At 43.1% G+C, this 23,110-nt stretch overlaps 1 protein-coding gene and 1 pseudogene across 2 annotated transcripts in view; both read left to right on the top strand.

Moving 5' to 3' along the window:
* Nucleotides 1-23,110, top strand: part of LOC310790480 (protocadherin gamma-C5-like) — a gene marked incomplete at its 5' end in the record, with an annotated part of 66,299 nt that overhangs the window by 9,521 nt on the left and 33,668 nt on the right. The window lies entirely within an intron of this gene.
* LOC310790757 (protocadherin beta-16 pseudogene) lies at nucleotides 721-8,151 on the top strand (annotated as a pseudogene). The gene is made up of 3 exons: nucleotides 721-3,128; nucleotides 5,266-5,725; nucleotides 8,125-8,151. The product of its transcript is annotated as a protocadherin beta-16 pseudogene (transcript).

Genomic DNA, 23,110 nt, shown 5'->3' with positions numbered 1-23,110 from the left:
TGTGATAGTTGATTTTGTTCATTTTTAACATAATCTTTATTTCTGAAAATGTTAAATATGTAGGTCAACTGCTGCTCCCGTTTAGCCTTGTTTAACCCTGTTATAGTACACTGGACTTTAATATTATCATTATTTTGTCTTGCTTTGATATAGCATTACAGTATATGAGATGAAAATGTTCTGTTTTACTTCAGTAATCAAAGGCACAACTTACCCCGCACCGGGGGCAAGTTGTGCCAAGAGACCACTTTTTTTTGAAAAGCCATATTTTTTAAACAGTTTATTTAAGATCCAAAGGGTGTGTTCCCAGTGGTGTACAACATCCTGAAATATATTTACATATTCTAGTTGGAGGCATTACTGTCAAGCCCTCACTTTAAAGACACCTCAAGTAAAAACTCGCACAACTCATCCCACTCTCCTCTAAGCATTTCCTATGTAATTCTGTGTCATGGTCTCAGAGGGCCGCTGTTGCCCAGTATGTGTCAGTTTTACAGCAGACTGGTAGTATACCTCCCTTCATCTCGGTATTGTCGAAAGAAAGACAGATGCAAAGCACAGTCTGGATTATAGAGAACACTATAATGCGGAGACACGGGACACCGCATTTTTTTCTTCGTTTTGGGAATATGGATTAAGGAACTATTTTGACTAAAATTGTGCGAAACACAAATGTCCAAAGGAATATAAGGTTGATAAGGACATATTATTACAGAGACAATGTCGGGCAGCACAATGAGGCGGAAGGTATTGTTGTTCATCTTGGTTCTCTCTCTCAGCTCGGTGCTCGGGCAGGTCAGCTATTCCATTCCTGAAGAAATGGCGAAAGGCTCTTTAGTTGGTAACATAGCACAGGATTTAGGGTTGGATGTGAAAAGACTAAAATCTGGTAAAGCTCGCATTTTTACTCGGGAAAGTGGTGAATATATTGAGCTTAATAAAGAGAGGGGAGTCCTCCTTATCAAAGAGAGAATAGACAGAGAGGCACTCTGCGGACAGACGACGCCTTGCGCTTTACATTTTCAGATTATATTAGAAAATCCGATGGAATTTTACAGCATTATCATTGAGATCACAGACATCAATGATAACCCCCCAAGCTTTGAATCCAGCGATGTCCAGTTTAAAATCAGCGAGTCAGCCGTAACTGGTGCAACATTCATTTTAGATAGGGCGACTGATCTGGATGTGGGCGAGAATAATTTGAAAACATTTGTCCTAAAGCCAACGGACAATTTTTTGCTCAAAATGAATAATCAAGTAGATGGTAGTAAAAGTGTTGAGATGGTTTTGCATGCACCATTGGATAGGGAGAAAAATGAACATCTATCTTTGGTTTTGACGGCGGTAGATGGAGGCGAGCCGCAGTTGTCTGGAACAATGCATATTTCCATCACTGTTTTAGACGCTAATGATAATGCCCCTGTTTTTACACAGTCTGTTTATAAAGCCTCCATAAGAGAAAATGCCCCTGTAGGGACACTTGTATTGACGGTCACTGCAACAGATGCAGATCATGGCTCTTATGGTAGAATAACATATTCAGTTTCAAGTATGGTAGATTATGCCCGTGGAATATTTGAAATAAATCAGGAAAGTGGCGAAGTTAGATTAATGGGAAATATTGACTATGAAAAGTCACGAAATTTTCAAATAAATATTCGCGCAAGTGATGATGGGGGACTAACCGGTCCATGTAAAGTAATTGTCGATGTTTTAGATGTAAATGACAACAAACCTGATATTCATATAATGTCTAAATCAAATGTTATATCAGAAGATGCCAAACCGAACACTGTCGTGACAATGATCAATGTTGAAGATGCAGACTCGGGCGAAAACGGCAAAGTGCAATGCAGCATTAATGATGACATTCCATTTCTAATTAAATCTACCGGCAATAGTTTCTATAGCCTAGTCACAGACAGTGATTTGGACCGAGAGAGAGCGTTTGAGTATAATATAACTGTGACGTGCTCTGATGAGGGCGTGCCCTCCCTCTCCAGCAGCGTCACTCTCACCTTACAGATCTCAGATGTGAATGACAACGCGCCTGTCTTTGAGAGGAGCTCATATGAGGCCTACATTGTAGAAAACAACACACCAGGCCTCTCTATATTCACAGTGAAAGCCAGAGACGCTGACTGGAACCAGAATGCCCGTGTTTCTTACATACTGGAGGACTCCTCGGTTAACGGAGTGCCCGTCTCCTCATATGTGTCCGTTAGTGCTGATAGTGGAGTCATCCATGCAGTGCGCTCTTTTGACTACGAGCAGATCAAGGATTTCCTGTTCCGCGTAAAAGCGCAGGATGGAGGCTCCCCTCCACTCAGTAGCAATGTGACTATGAAAATACTGATCCAGGACCAGAACGACAACGCCCCTCAGGTTCTGTACCCAGTCCAGACTGGTGGCTCTCTGGTGGCTGAAATGGTGCCTCGTTCAGCAGATCTGGGCTATCTGGTCACTAAAGTGGTGGCTGTTGATGTGGACTCTGGACAGAATGCCTGGCTCTCCTATAAACTGCAGAAAGCCACAGACAGGGCGCTGTTTGAAGTGGGCTTACAGAATGGAGAAATAAGAACTATCCGCCAAGTCACTGATAAAGATGTTGTGAAACAAAGGCTGACTGTTGTAGTGGAGGACAACGGGCAGCCCTCTCGTTCAGCTACAGTCAATGTTAACGTGGCGGTGGCGGACAGCTTCCCTGAAGTGCTGTCGGAGTTCACTGACTTTACACACGACAAGGAATACAATGACAACCTGACTTTTTACTTAGTCTTGGCTTTGGTTGTAGTGTCCTTTCTCTTCATCACGTGTTTAGTGGTTATTATATCAGTGAAAATATACAGATGGAGACAGTCTCGCATCCTCTATCACTCCAGTCTCCCGGTGATTCCATATTATCCACCACGTTACTCAGACACTTTGGGGACAGGGACTCTCCCACACGTGTACAATTACGAGGTGTGCAGGACGACTGACTCCAGGAAGAGTGACTGTAAGTTCGGCAGAGCCGGTAGTCAGAACGTGCTGATAATGGACCCCAGTTCTACGGGGACGATGCAGCGGATACAGAGTGAGAAGAGCATCCTGGATGAACCAGACTCTCCAATAGAGGTTAGAATGTGTAGCAAACGCCGAGCCTTGCACTCCTTATCTTATAATAAAGCGAATAACTTGTGTAACCGCCTCCATTATATTAATCATTTTCAGCACCATGGACAGCGACGCCAATATAATTCAACGAAATGTGTCTGTCCTTCTGTATGTCTGTCTGTCTGTCTGTCTGTCTGTCTGTCTGTCTGTCTGTCTGTCTGTCTGTCTGTCTGTCTGTCTGTCTGTCTGTGTCTCAGTAGGCTACAGACACATAGATGAATAGACAGATGCATTTGTGCAATTTCTTTTCACGTCTCTAAGTGCCGCTGTTGGTTAGTGTCAGGAGAAAGAGACATTTTTTCCCAAGTCCTCCCTTCCTCTATGGTTCGTGTTAGAGCTCCATGTCAATAGGAACTAGCCTGACAAAGACACCTATAGGCTACAACACTCGTGGCTATACGTGCTGAAGACCAATCTTTGTTCGGTTTGACAAGGTGGCGTTGTTTTTTTCCATCACCTTTTTACACGGGCTTTTGTCAGGATGGCTGCTCTTTCTTGCGTTACTGGAAAAATATCATGGCCGCTGATGCTTCTCTGCATTTATGTCGCAGAATTGACGCGCGGACAGGTCCGCTATTCTATACCCGAGGAGATGGCAACAGGCTCGGTTGTGGGGAATATCGTTCAGGACCTTGGCTTGGATGTTAAAAGGCTGAAATCTGGGCGGGCTCGGATATTTACTGAGGACGGCAGTGAGTACATTGGTCTGAATAAAGATAAAGGGACGCTGGTAGTTAACGGGAGGATAGATAGAGAAGAGCTGTGCGGACAAGTGTCTCCTTGCTCTCTGCATTTTCAGATCATATTGGAAAATCCAATGGAGCTACATCGAATCGATGTGGAAATTATTGATATTAATGACAATTACCCGGTATTTGCTAAGAAGGAAATGAACTTTCAAATCAGTGAATCAGCTGTTAAGGGAGCTCGTTTTTCCCTTGACAGCGCCAAAGATTCTGACGTCGCGTTGAACACTCTCCAAACATACAAACTTAACCCCACAGATCATTTCAAATTGAATGTGTTATCTCGGCCTGATGGAACGAAATATGTTGAAATGGTTCTGCAGACTTTGTTAGATCGGGAAAATCAACAAGAACATAAATTAACATTGACAGCATTTGACGGCGGTGATCCCCAAAAATCAGGCTCTGTCAAAATAAGCGTTATTGTCCTGGACGCAAATGACAATGCCCCTGTATTCAGTCAATCTGTGTACAGGGTAACTGTTTCAGAAAACGCGTTAAGGGGCAGTGTCATTGCAAGGGTCAGTGCCGCTGATGCCGATCAAGGAACAAATGGAGAGGTAGTGTATTCATTCTCTCAAAATAGTGATCGTGCATCATCTCTGTTTAATGTTGATCCCCAAACAGGGGAAATGACCGTGAGTGGTTTGTTAGATTACGAAAAAGCCAAACATTATGAAATTGATGTCGAAGCTACAGACAAAGGAGGGTTGACAGACACAAGCAAGGTGCTAATTGACGTGATCGATTTAAATGATAATGCCCCTATCATTAGCATAATTTCATTTTCAAATCCCATACCAGAGGATTCGGCTCCAGAGACTGTTATAGCAATGCTCAACATCAAAGATTTGGACTCAGGTAAAAATGGCCAAGTTAAGTGCTTCATCAGTCCAGATTTACCTTTCAAAATCAAGTCATCCTCCACCAATTTCTATAGTTTATTATCTGATGAGCTTTTGGACCGTGAAGCAGTACCAGAATATAATATAACAATAACTGCTACCGATGAGGGATCTCCCCCTTATTCTGCAAACAAAACTATTAATTTAAGAATATCTGACGTAAATGATCACGCCCCCCTTTTCCCAAAACAATCTTTCACTGCTTTCATCACCGAAAATAACTCACCTGGAATGCAAGTTATTTCTGTTAAAGCTGGTGACAAAGACTCTGGGAACAATGCACGCATTTCATATTTCCTTGATGATAGTCAGATTAATGGGATTTCAGCATCAACTTACTTTTCAGTGAATGCAGAGAGTGGAGAGATACTTGCTGTGCGTTCATTTGACTATGAACAAACAAAGGAGTTCCAAATTCGCGTAAAAGCGCAGGATGGAGGCTCTCCTCCACTCAGTAGCAATGTGACTGTGAAAATACTGATCCAGGACCAGAACGACAACGCCCCTCAGGTTCTGTACCCAGTCCAGACTGGTGGCTCTCTGGTGGCTGAAATGGTGCCTCGTTCAGCAGATGTGGGCTATCTGGTCGCTAAAGTGGTGGCTGTTGATGTGGACTCTGGACAGAATGCCTGGCTCTCCTATAAACTGCAGAAAGCCACAGACAGGGCGTTGTTTGAAGTGGGCTTACAGAATGGAGAAATAAGAACTATCCGCCAAGTCACTGATAAAGATGTTGTGAAACAAAGGCTGACTGTTGTAGTGGAGGACAACGGGCAGCCCTCTCGTTCAGCTACAGTCAATGTTAACGTGGCGGTGGCGGACAGCTTCCCTGAAGTGCTGTCGGAGTTCACTGACTTTACACACGACAAGGAGTACAATGACAACCTGACTTTTTACTTAGTCTTGGCTTTGGCTGTAGTGTCCTTTCTCTTCATCACATGTTTAGTGGTTATTATATCAGTGAAAATATACAGGTGGAGACGTGAACGCCTGTTTTACAAATCCAGTGGGAATCTTCCCGTAATTCCGTATTACCCGCCCCTTTACGCAGACGTGGGAGGGACTGGCACTTTGAAGCCCGTGCTCAATTACGAAGTGTGCGGAACTACTGACTCCCGGAAGAGCGATATTAAGTACAGCCACCCCTTCAGTCAGAGCACTTTGACCATTGGCCATGATGGCACAAGGACAGTACCAAGGAAAAACACAGGGTCAGATGATTTACTGACAGAGGTGAGATCCACCTCTCTCCACTGGCGCTTTTTCTAAACACATTCCCTTACAACACCTTTTTTCTCAGTAGCCTATACTTTACATTTGGACCTGTGCAAATGTGTTTCTATATATGGTTGCAAATATTTAAAGTAATGTTTGCTTGGATCATTCAGTTTTAAGAGGGAACATCACTAAAAATATGATTTTCAAATAAGGGTGCTCATCATCTTCCTTTTTTGCTCAGGTTCAAAATGCGCCCACTAATCGCCACAGGTACATAGCCTACCCCATTACACTGTCAGTGTGAGAATGTGTATTAAAATACAGTTGTGTTCAGTGGTCTACACAAGTTGTAGCTACCTGTACTATCTTACATTGTCTTTCTAAGATAAAGTTGCTTGAGCCCACAAGTCCCTCTCATATCTTATACAGTATACAGTATAGCAATGTACTGTATGTGCTGGCATGTTTATTTCAGATCAATTCCATTATTTAACATGGAATTATATGTTTGGCGCTGGTAATGGTTTGAGTAGTCTTGCATTGTACTTCATGGCAATCTGTGTCCTGGGAAGCTTCTGCTGTGCTGGAGCACTGCTGCAGATTGCTCTTGCATACAAACACATAGACACACAACCACACACACAGTGCACTATTTTTCAGTGACCTAATTCGCTCCCTAGCTACACTCCTGGCATTAAGCTGCACACACAGTTAAAAAGAGAGGAGTGGATGGAGGCAGAGCATGAGAAAAGAAATGAGAGAGAGAAAAGAATCGGCCGATGGAAATGACTGGGAGATGTGAAATGTAATAGAAGGGAGGGTTGCAGACTGGAAGGATGAGGCAGTAATGGTGGGTGATGTTGCGAAAGAGCTGGGAAAGGAGTGTGATGGAGAGAAAGAGAGAGGCAGCGGGGGAGGGGAGGAGGCACGTGGTAACCAGCCCAGTCTCCCACATCCCTGTGTGTGCAGCATTCGTGTTAGTGATGCACGGCAGCCATTTTGATCCACAGCCCTCTTTGTCTGCTGACATAGAGAGCTACAGGAAGTGTGGTGTGTGTGGAACAGGGTGAGATGTACGGCTAAACTCATTGGCTGCACTGTAAAGGACAGAGACATAGTGGGATATCACAGGATTAAAACAGAAAGCAAGAGGAGAGATGAAAGAAGAGAGATCTCCATAGCTTATATAACAAATATCAAATGGGTGTGAGGAATCAGGGCATATTAACATGTATGAATGAAATAATAATATAAAGACAGGGGAAAACTGAGCTGGCAATGAGATTAATAGATGCCTAGAAATTACTAGCAGTCTATGGTGCTGATTTTATTCCCTATAATGACATCTGTATAGTCTCTCTTGCATCCATCCTTGCCTTTCTCTCACCACAGGCAGCATCATAATGGGGTCATTCATTCCCAGTTGCCCGCAAGCCTCCATGTTTATCATCCAACACAAGGGAAGCATTAGCCGCCACATGGCTTTCAGATGCACCCCATAATGTTAACAGTCACAGAGGGGAACTCGTAAAGGAAGTAACAAAGAAGCCAGTCCATTATCTTGTAAATTTGGTGAAAATAATACTTGCCTTTACATGTCTTAAGGGCACATATAGCTGCATTTTTATGTGTGCCTTGAATCAGTGATGATTGTGATGTTGATATGGTGCAGTTGACAACAGTTTATTATTTCTGACAAAGTTTCATCCAGTTTCAGAGGAAGAATTTGATCTGCTAGTCTGACTTGTCTGGCCATATTGGTTAGGTGTTTGGGTAGTGCATGTGAAAAGAGCAGTAGACAAACTGTCCATAAACCTCCAACACAAGGCGGAAACCGAGTTTTATGGTGTGAACCACTATATCCCCTGGAAGCAGTCTATCACCATTAGTGTCATAGCACATCTGTGTCTGCTTTACCTGTTCTGACTGCGTTTGAACCACAATGTGTCCGTTCTCAGGCCTGTTAGCAGCGAGGGATTTTACTGAGTGCTGTAAATCCTGGTGGTCACAGCGTCTCCATGGGGGTCAAAGCTCAAAGAAACTATTTTGCCAGCCGCTGAATGTTTCATCCTGTTTTTTATATGTTTTGTGTCCAGGTGTGCACCCCTCTACCCCGTACCTGAATGGCAATTCTTCTTGTGGTTGCAGCATAGTTGGGACTGGCACAACTACACAACAATGTCTGACTCCTCAAATAATTCAGAATGCTGACAATTAACTGACTAGGCATTTGAAATGCATAATATCTGATTGTCATCTTAATAGTGGCAAATGGCATAGGCACCTGTAGCCAACACACAGCATTGATCTAACCTACGTTGGGGCTGTAATCAGGAGCCATTTTGCATCTGACACAGGCACAATTATCAGTTTTCTTCACCTGACTGGCTATAAGTGCTATAAGCAGATACACACCTGGTTCTCACAGACCTACACTGTTGTTTGTGCTCCCTTTCTCTGTAGCCAAGCCGTGTGGTGAACAGCTGTTTAGCTGTTTGCCTGTGTGTGTGCCAGTCGGGCCAGTGATCACTACTGGGTGTTCAGCATCTATACGCTGTTTTGGTGTGTGGGCGGGTGGGTATCTTCATGTGCATACTGCAATCTATCTTCTTCTTCCAGACCAGATCATCTGGTGTATGTCTGAGATGCGGGGCTTGTTGGTGTGACTGACACACAGAGCAGATAAACTCATACATCACAGGGGAAAAAAACTTGTAGACCTATTTCTAGAAAATAATACTTCTTCAGCCGGTCTTTGCTGCCACATCTCTCTCTCTCTCTCTCTCTCTCTCTCTCTCTCTCTCTCTCTCTCAACATTGAACTTGAAAGGATCGTATTTTAATTGCAGGTGTCTATTTATTTGCTAAAGAGAGTGAATCCTCAGGTATGAGGTGAATGGTCATTGTGCTCTGTGTGTACATTCAGCTTTTTAGCAGGTAGCATTGTTTTGTTTGGTTGTTCCACAGAGAAAAGGAACATTAACACCTTGGACAGGGTAACAGGGTGGCCAAGTAGTTAGAAGATCATCCTTCAATTAGTTGGGCAAGGTTCAAGCCCCTCTCCAGCAAGCATCCATACTGCTGAAGTGTCTTTGGGCAAGACGCTGAATACCTACCAGGGGTGCTGTTCTGTACTTGACGCTGATCTCTGATCGCCCCATGAAGAGGGGTGAGCAAAAATTGTTTTTTTACCTTTATTTAACCAGGTAAAAACTCTTGAGAACCAATTCTCATTTACAAGGATGACCTTGCCAAGACACCTCAGCAAGAGCATATAAAAACAGTGAACACAAAAAGACATGTACAGTACAAAAGCGACAGAGGACAGCATAAATGACAATAACGAAATAGACCAGAATGGGGTTTAAAACAGGGGGGAAAGGAGAGGGCTGGTCAGCACATAGCTACAGTAGTTGACTACGACCGATTCAGATTTGTGATGTGGGAGCTGTGAGTTTGAGAGTGTTTTGGAGTGTGTTCCAGTCATTTGCTGCAGAAAAACAGGAGTGGTGGCCAAAGACAGTGTGAACCTTTGGTATGGTGAGCATGATGAGGTTACTGGATGTTAGGCCATAGGTGATGTTGGAGATGTGTAGGAGGTTTGAGAGGTAATTAGGTGACTGTCCCAGGATTGATTTGTAAACAAGTTGAAGCCAGTGTTGTAGTTGTCTGGTGTGAAGAGACAGGGCCATTCAGCCACTTTGTAGAGGTCACAGTGTTGAGTAGAAAAGGGTGCGCATGTGACAAAACGGATTGCTGAATGGTGGAGTGTATCGAGCTTACTGAGACTGCCCTTTGATGCCATTTTATAGATGGTGTCGAGTAGAGTGCTTGTACATTGAACATGTAGAGATTCTGGTTTTGTTGCTTGCTATAGTGCAGATCCCCACTTTGATGCTTCAGATGCTCACTGGCAGGATGAGGATTCATGTTGTATTAAGGAAGGAAATGGGGGGTGGAGAGAATGTGTGTGTGTGTGTGGGGGGGGGGGGGCTGATATTCTCCTGAGCTGTCAAATCATTTAGACTTCCCTCCCTGCATTTTACTGTGATCAGGACAGGTCAAGTCATTCACTCAGAATGCACTGCCTGGGACTAAGCCCTGCTTTGCATGGGAGTGGACATGTAGAATGAATCACATTATAAGACTTCCGTGTCAGTATTGTGGAAGATATTCACACTTGTTTATTTGTTACATTTTGTTATTGCATTGCATCATAATGTGCAGAAGTGGCAATCATTATAATGTTATAATAAATGTAACAGTTTGTCATTGATGGTTGGCATCGTAAGACTGGGTGATCACTGTTTATCAGATCTCTTGCTTTCATATAGTCCTCCCTTTTCCTCCTAATCTCATTCTTTTTCTGCATCCCCTCCCCCTCCCCAGCTGCACCGTTCTGCTGCAGAGAGAGAGAGAGAGAGAGAGAGAGAGATGCAGAGACAGAGAGAGTGAGAGAGAGTGAGAGAGAGATATGCTGAGACAGAGAGAGGGAGAGAGAGTTGGTTTAATTTAGGACATTTTGTCCTCTCTATACAAAGCCATGATATACCATACAGTGTTGTTTCAAGCCTGCAGATCACCGTGTTCATTACAAAGCTCTCTCCTACGAGAGATTATGTAACCTGGTAATGTGTGGCCATGCCCTGAAATATTTGTAATATATTTTTATTAGATTATCAATGTAGAGTTATGTGAGAGAAATCTCAATTCCAAGGACCCTGCTCCTTTCCAGCATCACTTCCCTTCCTTTCTCCTCCTCTGTATCCTCCATGCTGTTTTTATCCCTCCCTTTTTCCACCATCTCCAGCTCCCAGGAAGAGAGGTGGGATGTGTTGCCACAGCAACAAGCTGACTCATAGGCAGGACTGTACCACTTTTCTTTGAGCCACAGGGGGGCACCAGCAGATGAAGCCTCTGGTGCTTGATAGAAGCATGCATCTATTGGTACAGAGATGGCAGGAGGCACCCCTGTTTTGGGCAGAGAGGTGCAGCATCCGCAGACCTAGGGCTAGGATGATGGGGGAAGGGGAGGGAGAGTGGGTGATCATGTCTGCTTGTGGTGTGGGTTGGAAGCACACTCCTATACCTATTTGTTTCTGATGCATGCCCTGCCCTGCCCTGCTTTCTTGCTTTTTACTGGTCGAGTAACCCAATGTCTTTGATATGTGATGGCTGATATTTAGATACCGTCGCTGAGTTACCGTAGTTGCTTTTTACTTTTTGATATGAACAGCAGTATTTTGGTACCCATTGTTTTAGCTTCCTTGTATCTGTGTTTCTCTGGGTGCATTAGATGACCTTTTTATGCTGTATGCATGTGTGTGTTTTAGAGGATCATTGAAGCAATTGTGGTCCTTATTTGTAATTTACTCATGTACACAAACACACAGTGCACCATTTCAGCTATAGACACATCTATTGTAGGAGCTGCTTCTTTGCTTTGTCTGAAAAGCTGAATTTGGCACACACATACACAGACACATCCCATGTGACACACAAAGGGTCACATCACAGTGCAGAGCAGCCTATTAATAAGGCATGGATTTATCCAGGGGCATCGCCTTGAGGCCCCCTGGTGTTGCGATGAGGGTAGTGTCTCTGTGCAGCAGTGCAGTATTTTGGTCCTGCTCCATCCACTCTCACAGGGTGTCTGCATGGCTTGCAACACTTTTGAAAAGGAGTGGATGGCTTTTAAAGTACTTGATTTCTTATTAAAATATAGCCCAGGAATGTATTATACATCTCCGTAGGAAACCCCTCAGATGGATATTTCTGTTGATATAGCAAAGGTTTTCAAATGAATGATTTCACCATCATTTATCAGATTGATCATTGAAGATCATGACCTTGAAAGTAATTGGAAAGTCCTTGAATTGGATATACAAGTGAGTGTGAGAAGCATTTGGCATTTTGAAAGGGGCAAGACTGATAGCTTTCCTCATTTTCTGTTCTGCATATCATAATGTAAAATACAATAAGCCATTTGATTGATGCTTTTGTTCAAAGTGCCTTTCGAATGCAGACATTTTTAGAATGGCATCTCCAGTGAACATGCAACTCTCACAGTGGAATTCTCCCGTTCTCTACCGACAGCTTTACTTTCTTTCTTTCTTTCTTTTTCTTTCTATCCATTGCCTTACTTTATCTGAATGGCAATATAATCATTGTTTTGGTCATCATCATCATCATCATCATTATGATCTCTCTCATGGACAGTGGGCCAATAGAAAGCTAACTAACTAACTGACTAACTATCTCTACCTTCTGTGTGTGTGTGTGTGTGTGTGTGTGTGTGTGTGTGTGTGTGTGTGTGTGTGTGTGTGTGTGTGTGTGTGTGTGTGTGTGTGTGTGTGTGTGTGTGTGTGTGTGTGTGTGTGTGTGTGTGTGTGTGTCTATCTCTCTCTCTCATGCACACACATTTTATCGTACAATACAGTGTTTCGCATATAATAGCAGTGGGGCTAATTTTGGTTCAGCAACCTGGGTTCAAACCCAACTTGATTCCGACTATCAGTTCCATTGCCTCTTTGTTTGTATCTCTTATTTAAATCATTATATCATAAATAATGCCGTAATTGTGCCATGCCAGTTGTATTTGTTTGCTTTATTTTAAATGCTGGCCAGATTAATTTCCATTGTATGTGGAGGCAATTGTCACACACTGATGGGCCCCCACTGTATGTATAGGAAACACTGAACATACTTATCTTATCACTAACATACACTATCAAGTATATGATGCAGACACAAGTCAAATACTGCTCAATTGTTGCCACTGTGTGATACTTTCATGCTGGTTTATATGCGCACACACACACACACACACACACACACACACACACAGAATGTTTCTGTGACAGAACACAATCTATACATGTGATTAATGTATTAACAGACCAAATGACTTCTGAACCACATGGTAAGTACTGTATATGTTGGTTGCTGTGCTGCCCAAAGCCAGACTCGGTGTGCTGACAACCAATCTAACTGACATCCTTTCTCTCTTGTTTTTCTCTTCCATGTTTCCCCGTGTCTGCTGCTGCTGTTCCCGTCTCCTCCCCAACTCCTGTCATTTCCCTGACTCTCCAAATAAGGTAAGACATATTCTCCATCCAAATTGTTCAAAGCAATGCCACGATGGCATCAAACACAGAATGCAAACTTTCATGATTCTGCAAACAGGAATTTAACACAGATACTGACACACTGACAAGACAGACTGAAGAAATCATACACTTATGGAATTTCAACACAAAATACATGTGATTTGTTTCTATAGGTTTTACTCTCACTATCACAAGGGTACACAACACACTCTAACATGGATACTCAACTTGCTTTGCCCAGGGGCCACTTTTGCTAAATGACAGGAGGACAGTGGCCACTTAATAAATAAAGTTCTATAGTGAATTGTAGCCCCCCCCCCCCCCCCCATAATAATAAACAACAAAGTTATAAATTCAGTTTGTTCACTTCAATTAAGTTCTTCCCAAACAAGACAATAAAGGATCTCTCCAAAAGGACTATTAACCAAACATCTCTACTCTGTGTACACAGGATAGATAGGTTAAGTTCGTTAAGTACATACAGGTAAGTGCCTGGGCAGTGAGCAGGCGGCGATATTTGACAATTTAGCTGGAGCTCAGTCAAACATTTTATTGTGAATTAGACAATGTCCGGAGGGGCATCATTCAGCACCCTATCACAGGCCGCATCTGGTCCCCGGGCCGCAAGTTGAGTATCAATGCTCTATACTGTCACTTTTAATTTGAGGATATTTTGATCCATATTGGATGAATATTATAGCACCTTTTGTACAAGGTCCCTTTAATGTCAGGGGTCTCAAACTCAGACAAACTCATGCCTGTCTTCAAGCAACTAATATTTCTCACTACAGAAGCATAATTATTTGAAGCAGAATTGATAACTGAATTCCATACTGTAGCAAAGTAATTAAGTGTTATCATAAATATACAAAAAGACAGGGAAGAGCACCTGGAAAAATATATATTATGGTCTGCAGATTTGTAAGTCATTGCACAGTGTGTGTGTTCTCTCACTATAAAAAGGACAATGGCCAAACAATAAAAAGGACAATGGCCAACAATGCAGTTAAGTCAGACGCTAAGTCAGATGCTTCAGATGTGAAAATACCATTTTCATATCTTAAGCAATATTAAAATGGAGCCAAACCCTCAACAAGTTACTGTTACTATTATTTATAGAGCTCACTGATTTTCAACTTCAGCATTTTGTCTCTGAAACATTACACTTGATGGACACTTACTATAACACTTGCAATGATGACGCTGAACAAAAAGGGGCTGAATAAAAAGTATGTCTTGACTGAGAATGACATGCATGTATGTTTGCTTATGTGTACACCAGAATTCCACTGTGTGTTTGTGCTGCTTTATGTTTACAAAATATAAGCTCTCAGAGTTACGTACAGTATAGGCTAAAATAATACAATGATTTTAATGGGAAAGCAGCAACTTCTTTTTTAGCAAGTACGGTCATTTCCATTATCTAACTTTTGTCAATGTTGCTGATCTTCCTGCATAAAATATCAGAAGTGTGGAATGAGCAGGATTGCCTATTTTTCATAATGCTTCTACAACAATAGTTTCCTTTTATATCAATGTATTTTACATTGAGGTCCTGTAGACATTGACAGCAGTCAAACTGAATCATGTGTGCGTCTGACGCTGCCTGCTCACGGCTGGAGACAGGGTGATGTCTTGTTTTCCCCAGCCTGCATGCTTTCTTTAGTGAGAGACCAAACAAGCGGCTGCCCTTTAAAGCAGCATGTGCTGCAGCGGCAGCAGTTGGCCGCCTGTGTGGCGCTGTCCACACGCGTGGTGCTGAAGTCTGCTCCAGCGCTCTCCCCTCCCTCTCCCTGTCTCTCACTCTTCCTCTCTACATCTCCCTATGTCGCTCACTTCTACTCAGAGCAGATTACTAGAAAACATCCACATCTATTCTATGTATATTTATCTTTCATAGGAAGCTGCATTATGTTGAATTTGTGAGATTTATTTTTTTATTTTTTATTTTTTTTATTTTTTTTTAGAAATACCCACTTCCTCTCATCCGGCAGCCTAAGCATCATAACCACAATCATGTGTGTGTGTGTGTGTGTGTGTGTGTGTGTGTGTGTGTGTGTGTGTGTGTGTGTGTGTGTGTGTGTGTGTGTGTGTGTGTGTGTGTGTGTGTGTGTGTGTGTGTGTGTGTGCGTGTGCGTGCGTGTGCGTGTGTGTGTGCGTGCGTGCGTGCGTGCACCCCCGATGCATGCGTGTGCGAGAGAGAGGGAGAGAGTGAGAGAGAGCATCATCATACACCACGCTCCCCCTCCCTTTTCATTTGCTCTACAGACCTCCATACGGGTATTTTACGTTGGCTGCTGACATGGATTCAGCCATAATTCTATGCGGCTCCTGGAGCGCTCTGATGTCGTATGCAGACTGCAGTAGCTTTCTCTGGCCACAGGAAGGCAACGCAGAGCCTTGTCAGCCATAGAGGCAGGATAGGACCAATGCAAGAAGATTAAGTGGAGGAATATGCCTATATATAGCCTACATCCCTACTGCATCATATGGGTGGTCTTCCAGTAATCCACAAACTACAGTATACTTTCCTCATCGATTATGTAGTTATGATATTTATGAAGATCTCTAAGAAATTGTATCACTATAGGACAAATTATTGCTGGTGGTGGTGAGAAGGCATGGTTCAAAGATGAATAGTATTATAGCATATAATCTCTTCCATGTGCTTGAGTTTTTTAGCATGAATAATACATGAACAACATGAATCAAAAATTTGAAAGCATCTTCTAATGGTGCATTTTTTTTAACATTTACGTCACTGTTCTTTAGACACTTGCTAAAGCCATGATTGGTGGAAATGGGTTGACTCTGCACCAATAGCGTACAGAACTGTACAAAGAGATCTACTCCCTCCCACCGTGCAGCTTCAACACCGTAACCATTACAATGTTCAGCGCAGGAGGGGAGGGATATGCAGACACAAAGCATGTCCATTCATGTAAAATATGAGAATACATCGATATTGGATTATAGACTTCTTATCATCTATCCATTGAGATAATGGGATTTGAATGAGAAGCAACGGGTTTTATGGATCGTGGAATAATGTGGAAAAGACTCCCTGCATGGCAGGTGCTTTTGTGGTGGCATCATTTCTTCCTCTTGTGGAGTACAATAGACGGACAGACTCGCTACACAATCCCGGAGGAACTGAAACAGGGTTCTGTGGTAGGAAATCTAGCCAAAGATCTTGGTTTGGTTGTCCCTGAACTTCACCGACGTAAATTGCGAATAACATCCGAAGCTGGCAAGCAGTATTTCAGTGTGGACTTGGGAAAGGGAGAACTGGTGGTGAGTGACAGAATAGACAGAGAGGATCTGTGTGGACAAAGAGCGCCGTGTCTGCTGCCATTGGAGGTGGTTATAGAAAATCCATTGCAGCTGCATAGAGTTGAGATTGATATACAAGATATTAATGATAATTCACCTAGCTTCGTTATTAAAGAGAGGACTTTGAAGATTGCGGAATCCACAAATCCAGGCGCACGATTTCCGCTCGAGAGTGCACTTGATCCAGACGTCGTCGGCAATACAATACGAACCTATACTATCAACAAAAATGACCATTTCAAATTAAACATAAAAAATCACAAAGATGGAAGTAAATATCCCGAATTGGTCCTTGAGAAATCTCTCGATCGAGAGAAGCAGCCTGTGCACAAGCTTATTCTCACTGCTGTAGATGGTGGAGATCCAGTGCGTTCAGGGACATCCGCAATAACGGTTACAGTGCTTGATATCAATGATAATGCACCGCAGTTTGAGAGACAGGTGTATGAAGCTAATGTCAGCGAAAACGCAATACCTGGCACTGAAATCTTGCATGTTAAAGCTACAGATGCAGACGAGGGTCTAAATGGAGAAATTGAATACTTTTTTAGAGAGCAAACAGCGGATTTAATTTTATCTTTGTTTAATATTGAACCTTCTTCTGGAGCTATTGTTGTCAAAGGGACTTTAGACTATGAAAAGAACGGTCTACATAGATTTGACGTCATCGCTAAAGACAAAGGTAATCCTGAGATGGATGGGCATTGTGGCGTTGAAATTAAAATAGTAGACATTAACGATAATACACCTGAAATAATTGTGACGTCATTAATGTCACCTGTTCCAGAAGATTCTGCTACTGGGACAGTTATTGCACTGATAAGTGCAAAAGACACAGATTCAGGGGACAATGGTAAGGTGAAATTGAGCTTGTCTTCCAAGTCTCCCTTCAAGTTAAATCCATCCGGCTCCAACCATTACACATTAGTAACGAATGGGCCACTTGACCGTGAAAAAAATGGCCAATATACTATCAAAATTAGTGCCATTGATTCGGGAAAGCCCTCATTATCGAGTGAAAAAATTATCACTGTTGAATTGTTAGATATAAATGACAACCCGCCGGTTTTCTCCCAGCCTTCTTATGTTGTTTATGTAAAAGAAAATAATGCGCCCGGGAAAATATTATGCTCAGTGTCAGCCACGGATTCTGACTTGGGTGAAAACGTCAAGATGTCCTACACCATCCTGGAGTCTAAAGTGCAGGACGTGTCTGTGTCCTCCTATGTCTACATCAACTCTGATAACGGCAGCATCTACAGTATGCACTCGTTTGACTATGAGAAACTCAAGGTGTTTCAGATTCGGGTGCAGGTAAAGGACCAGGGCTCTCCCTCTCTGAGCAGCAACACCACTGTCCATGTTTTTATCCTGGACCAGAACGACAATGCCCCCGCAGTTATTTACCCCTCCTCCGCTGCCCTGGGCTCCCTCTCTCATCAGAGGATGCCCCGCACCGCTAAAGTGGGCCACCTGGTGACTAAAGTGACGGCCGTGGACGCCGACTCGGGCCATAACGCCTGGATCTCCTATAAGATGGCGGAGGCCACAGACGCATCTCTGTTCACTGTCAATCTGTACACAGGGGAGGTGAGGACTAAACGCCCTGTGTCCGAGCAGGACGAGTCCTCTCAGAGGCTGCTCATAGAGATCAAGGACGACGGGGAACCGGTCCAGTCAGCCACGGTTACCGTGTCCATCCTGCTAGAGGACGGCCTCCACGAGCCCATCTTGGACCTCCGACAGAAAGCGGCTGAGCCCAGCAAGAAAACTGGGAGAATCACCCTTTATTTGATTCTGGCTCTGGCCTCGGTGTCCGTGCTGTCTCTGTTGACTTTTCTCATCTTAGCGGTTAAATGCATTAGAAACAGTAGAAGCAGTGGTAGCTGCTGCATGAGACGGAGCGACTGTGATGGCTACAAGAACCCCAACAGAAACCTGCAGATCCAACTCAACTCTGACGGGCCTATTAAGTACGTGGAGGTCCTGGGAGGAGACATGTTGTCTCAGAGCCAGTCCTTCAGGTCCTGTCTCTCTCCCATGTCAGAGTACAGTGATTTCACCTTCGTTAAGCCCAGCAGCACCACTGACTTTAAGGAGATGATCAATGTCCTGGACGCGTCTTTACCAGATAGCACCTGGACCTTTGAGAGCCAGCAGGTGAGCAGAGAATAAATGTAGCCTATTTTGATTGTTGATAGGCTATTGTCATACTAAACGTAATAGCTATGTTATAATTTTGTACTGCATTCAGTTAATGTTGATACTGTACAAATGAAGAAATACGTCATCACGGTCAGTTTGTTTTTTTCCAATTTCGTTTTTATGCAAATAAAAGTAAGAAACATTCGCTATTGTGTCCTCTGCGACACCATGGACTGGCGTAATATGACAATTCGCACATTGTCACATTCAAACGAATTTGTCAATAAACCATGGCAATAAATAAATAAATAAATAAATAAATAAATAAATAAATAAATAAATAAATAAATAAATAAATAAATAAAATCCCTGGACTACTGAAGGAACGATGAATGAATGAATGCGAGAATGAAGGGATTAATGGATCATGGTTATCGTTTTAATAATGACAGTATTTTTTGCTTCATATTCTGGCAAAATATGCTATGAGGGTTGCTTCATGTAAAGTTATATAATCACTTTTTTAAGAAGTTGACCTACGTGCTATCGTTGGATTAATATAGCCACGGGAACACACGGGATGCAGCTTAACTGGCATGATGCTATGAGCGCATACGTTTAACTGACAACATATTAAATATTATACCAGCACGGATTTTCTATGCGGATTGCTTGTATGCTATCCGTGGTGCTGAACACGGCAACATGTAGCATTTAAGATGTCAGCATCACTCTCGTTAGCTGCTGTTTCAGCATATGTTGACTCTGTCTAAGAGCTTCTTGTGGGATGTGCATGTGTGCCTGTGTTAGGTGACTGGCTGCATGGATGGCTCATTCTTTCAGCACTAAGTTGTTGGACAGCAACACCAAATGAACGGACTGTTGCAGGTAGCAAATTACGTTTGCACCAATGATTTAAGTGTCTGTTTAAAATTTCCAAGGACTGTAATTGTAATTGCATTTTTTGGACCTCAAATGTTTCTGAAAAAACGTTAGATGACCTAATTTATGGGAAGGGGGGGGGGGGTTAAATCGCGAAGGAAATAACAAAATTATTGTGATCATAAGACCTGTTCTATTTTTAATGAATAGACTATTTTTATTCACATCCAATCCATATGACACATTGCCAAATGCATTCAATCGTGTTATTAAGCTCTTGAATCCATTGAGACAGACTGTATGAAAGCGTACTGTGGCTCTTTAAGAACACTGCTCACTGACGTTCTTATTGCACGAAAGGATAGATGCTGTGCACCAATAGCGGACAGAACTGTACAAAGAGATCTACTCCCTCCCCCATGCAGCCTCAACACTGTAGCCGTTAAAATAGCCTATACTCAGAGCTGGAGAAGAGAGGAGGATGCGTTTATTTACTCAAAGACGAAATAATTTTGCACCGTACCGTGCATATATGTTGGTGATCTTTGTACTGGAATAACCTGCAGTTATGGATTTTAACATAATTCTGAAAAGTATCTCGATGTGGAATAACGTGTTATAACGGACCAGGGATGACAAAGAGAATGGGATACCGAGACTGGAGATGGCAGGCTCTTTGGTGGCATCATTTCTTTCTCTTGTGGAGTACAATAGACGGACAGACTCGCTACACAATCCCCGAGGAACTGAAACAGGGCTCTGTGGTAGGAAATCTAGCCAAAGACCTGGGTTTGGGACTATCAGACATTTTTGAGCGTGAACTGCGTGTCGCCTCTGAGGCGGGTAAGCAGTATTTCAATGTGGATGCGGGGAAAGGCGAGCTGGTGGTGAATGATAGAATAGACAGAGAGGCTTTGTGCGGACAAAGCGCCAGCTGTGTTCTGCCTCTGCAGGTTGTGATACAGAACCCGCTACATTTGCACCGGATTGAGGTAGAAATAAAAGATATCAATGATAATTCACCTAGTTTTCTTACAAAACAATTATCTTTGAAAATAGCTGAATTGGCAGCAGTGGGCACTCGCTTTCCTTTGGAGAGCGCAGAGGACCCTGACGTGGGAAGTAACTCGCTCAAATCCTACACCTTGAGTAAAAACGAATGTTTTGCTTTGAAAATGAAGGACGAGGATGGCAAAACTGTCCCTGAATTAGTGTTAGAAAAGCCTCTGGACCGAGAGAAGAAAGCAGTTCATCAGCTACTACTGACAGCGTTAGACGGAGGGAACCCAGTCATGTCTGGCACCGCACAGATAACCATCACTGTGCTTGACATCAATGACAATTTCCCTGTATTCGAGAAAAATATATACAAAGTGTCTTTAGTGGAGAATAGTGCAAAGGGTGCTTTTGTAATCCAAACTACAGCAACTGATGCTGACGAAGGTCCAAATGGCGAGGTTGAATTCTCTTTTGGCTCACGCACACCGGATTCCGTGTTATCGGTATTTGAAATTAATTCATTAACGGGAGAAATGTATTTGAAAGGAGAAGTAGATTACGAGACTGCTGCATCCTATAAAATTGAGATAACAGCAAAAGACAAAGGCATTCCTGAAATGGAGGGCCACTGCCGAGTCCAGATAGATGTTATTGATGTTAATGATAATTATCCAGAAATTGTTCTCACCTCTCAGCCGAAGCCAGTGCGCGAGGACGCACCGGGTGGGACCGTAGTGGCTTTAATCAGTGTACGAGACCGAGACTCTGGAGATAACGGTAAAGTGACGTTACAACTCCCCAAAGGTTCTCCTTTTACTTTGAAACCATCTTTTTCTAATAATTACGCACTGGTAACCAGTGGTGTTTTAGACCGAGAGAGCTTCTCAGAGTATAATATTGAAATAACAGCCACTGATTCAGGCTCTCCTCCTCTGTCTAGTAAGAAAACTATAACTGTCAGCATCACTGATGTGAATGACAACCCTCCTAGATTCTCTCAGCCCTCCTATAATGTGTATTTAAAAGAGAATGGGCAGCCAGGCTCTATTCTCTACTCAGTATCAGCATCTGATCTGGATTCTGGTGAAAACGCCAAGATGTCCTACTCCATCCTGGACTCTAAAGTGCAGGACGTGTCTGTGTCCTCCTATGTCTACATCAACTCTGATAACGGCAGCATCTACAGCATGCACTCGTTTGACTATGAGAAACTCAAGGTGTTTCAGATTCGGGTGCAAGCAAAGGACCAGGGCTCTCCATCTCTGAGCAGCAACACCACTGTCCATGTTTTTATCCTGGATCAGAACGACAATGCCCCCGCTGTTATTTACCCCTCCTCCGCTGCCCTGGGCTCCCTCTCTCATCAGAGGATGCCCCGCTCCGCTAAAGCGGGTCACCTGGTGACTAAGGTGACGGCTGTGGACGCAGACTCGGGCCATAACGCCTGGATCTCCTATAAGCTGGCGGACGCCACAGACGCCTCTCTGTTCACTGTCAATCTTTACACAGGGGAGGTGAGGACTAAACGCCCTGTGTCTGAGCAGGATGAGTCCTCTCAGAGGCTGCTCATAGAGATCAAGGACGACGGGGAACCGGTCCAGTCCGCCACGGTTACCGTGTCCATCCTGCTAGAGGACGGCCTCCACGAGCCCATCTTGGACCTCCGACAGAAAGCGGCCGAGCCCAGCAAGAAAACTGGGAGAATCACCCTTTATTTGATTCTGGCTCTGGCCTCGGTGTCCGTGCTGTCTCTGTTGACTTTTCTCATCTTAGCGGTTAAATGCGTTAGAGACAGTAGAAGCAGTGGTAGCTGCTGCATGAGACGGAGCGACTGTGATGGCTACAAGAACCCCAACAGAAACCTGCAGATCCAGCTCAACTCTGATGGGCCTATTAAGTACGTGGAGGTCCTGGGAGGAGACATGTTGTCTCAGAGCCAGTCCTTCAGGTCCTGTCTCTCTCCCATGTCAGAGTACAGTGATTTCACCTTCGTTAAGCCCAGCAGCACCACTGACTTTAAGGAGATGATCAATGTCCTGGACGCGTCTTTACCAGACAGCACCTGGACCTTTGAGAGCCAGCAGGTGAGCAGAGAACAACATTTAGCCTATTGTGATTGTTGATGCAGCACCTATGTTGTTCTGCGTGTTCTTATAGTGCATCTAATGAAGACGTTATCACCGTCAGTTTCTTATTTCGCTTCTATGCTAATAGACAGTAAGAAACCTTGTTTTGTCCTCTGCAACACCATGGACTCCATGGCTACATCGCACATTGTCACATTCACGAATTTTTAACAAACCATGGCAATAAATAAATAAATAAATAAATAAATAAATAAATGAATAAGTAAATAAATAAATAAATAAATAAATAAATAAATAAATAAATAAATAAATAAATAAATAAATAAATAAATAAATATGAATACATGAATCAATGGATAAATTAGCGAATGATTATTTTACTAATTGCAGTATTTTTGCTTCACCAAATCCTTGCAAAATATGCTGTGAGGATTGCTTCATTAGGTCAAATTTACATGTTGACCTACATAAACTATGTCAAGTTTAATTGTGAACCTGTATTTTGGTTAACCTTATCGTTTGACTCAT

Source organism: Poromitra crassiceps (assembly GCF_964638095.1).
Source record: "Poromitra crassiceps genome assembly, chromosome: 15".
Taxonomy (NCBI): Eukaryota; Metazoa; Chordata; class Actinopteri; order Beryciformes; family Melamphaidae; genus Poromitra; species Poromitra crassiceps.
Note: the sequence above shows the minus strand (reverse complement) of the source record. Positions and strands in the feature narration are given on the sequence as shown.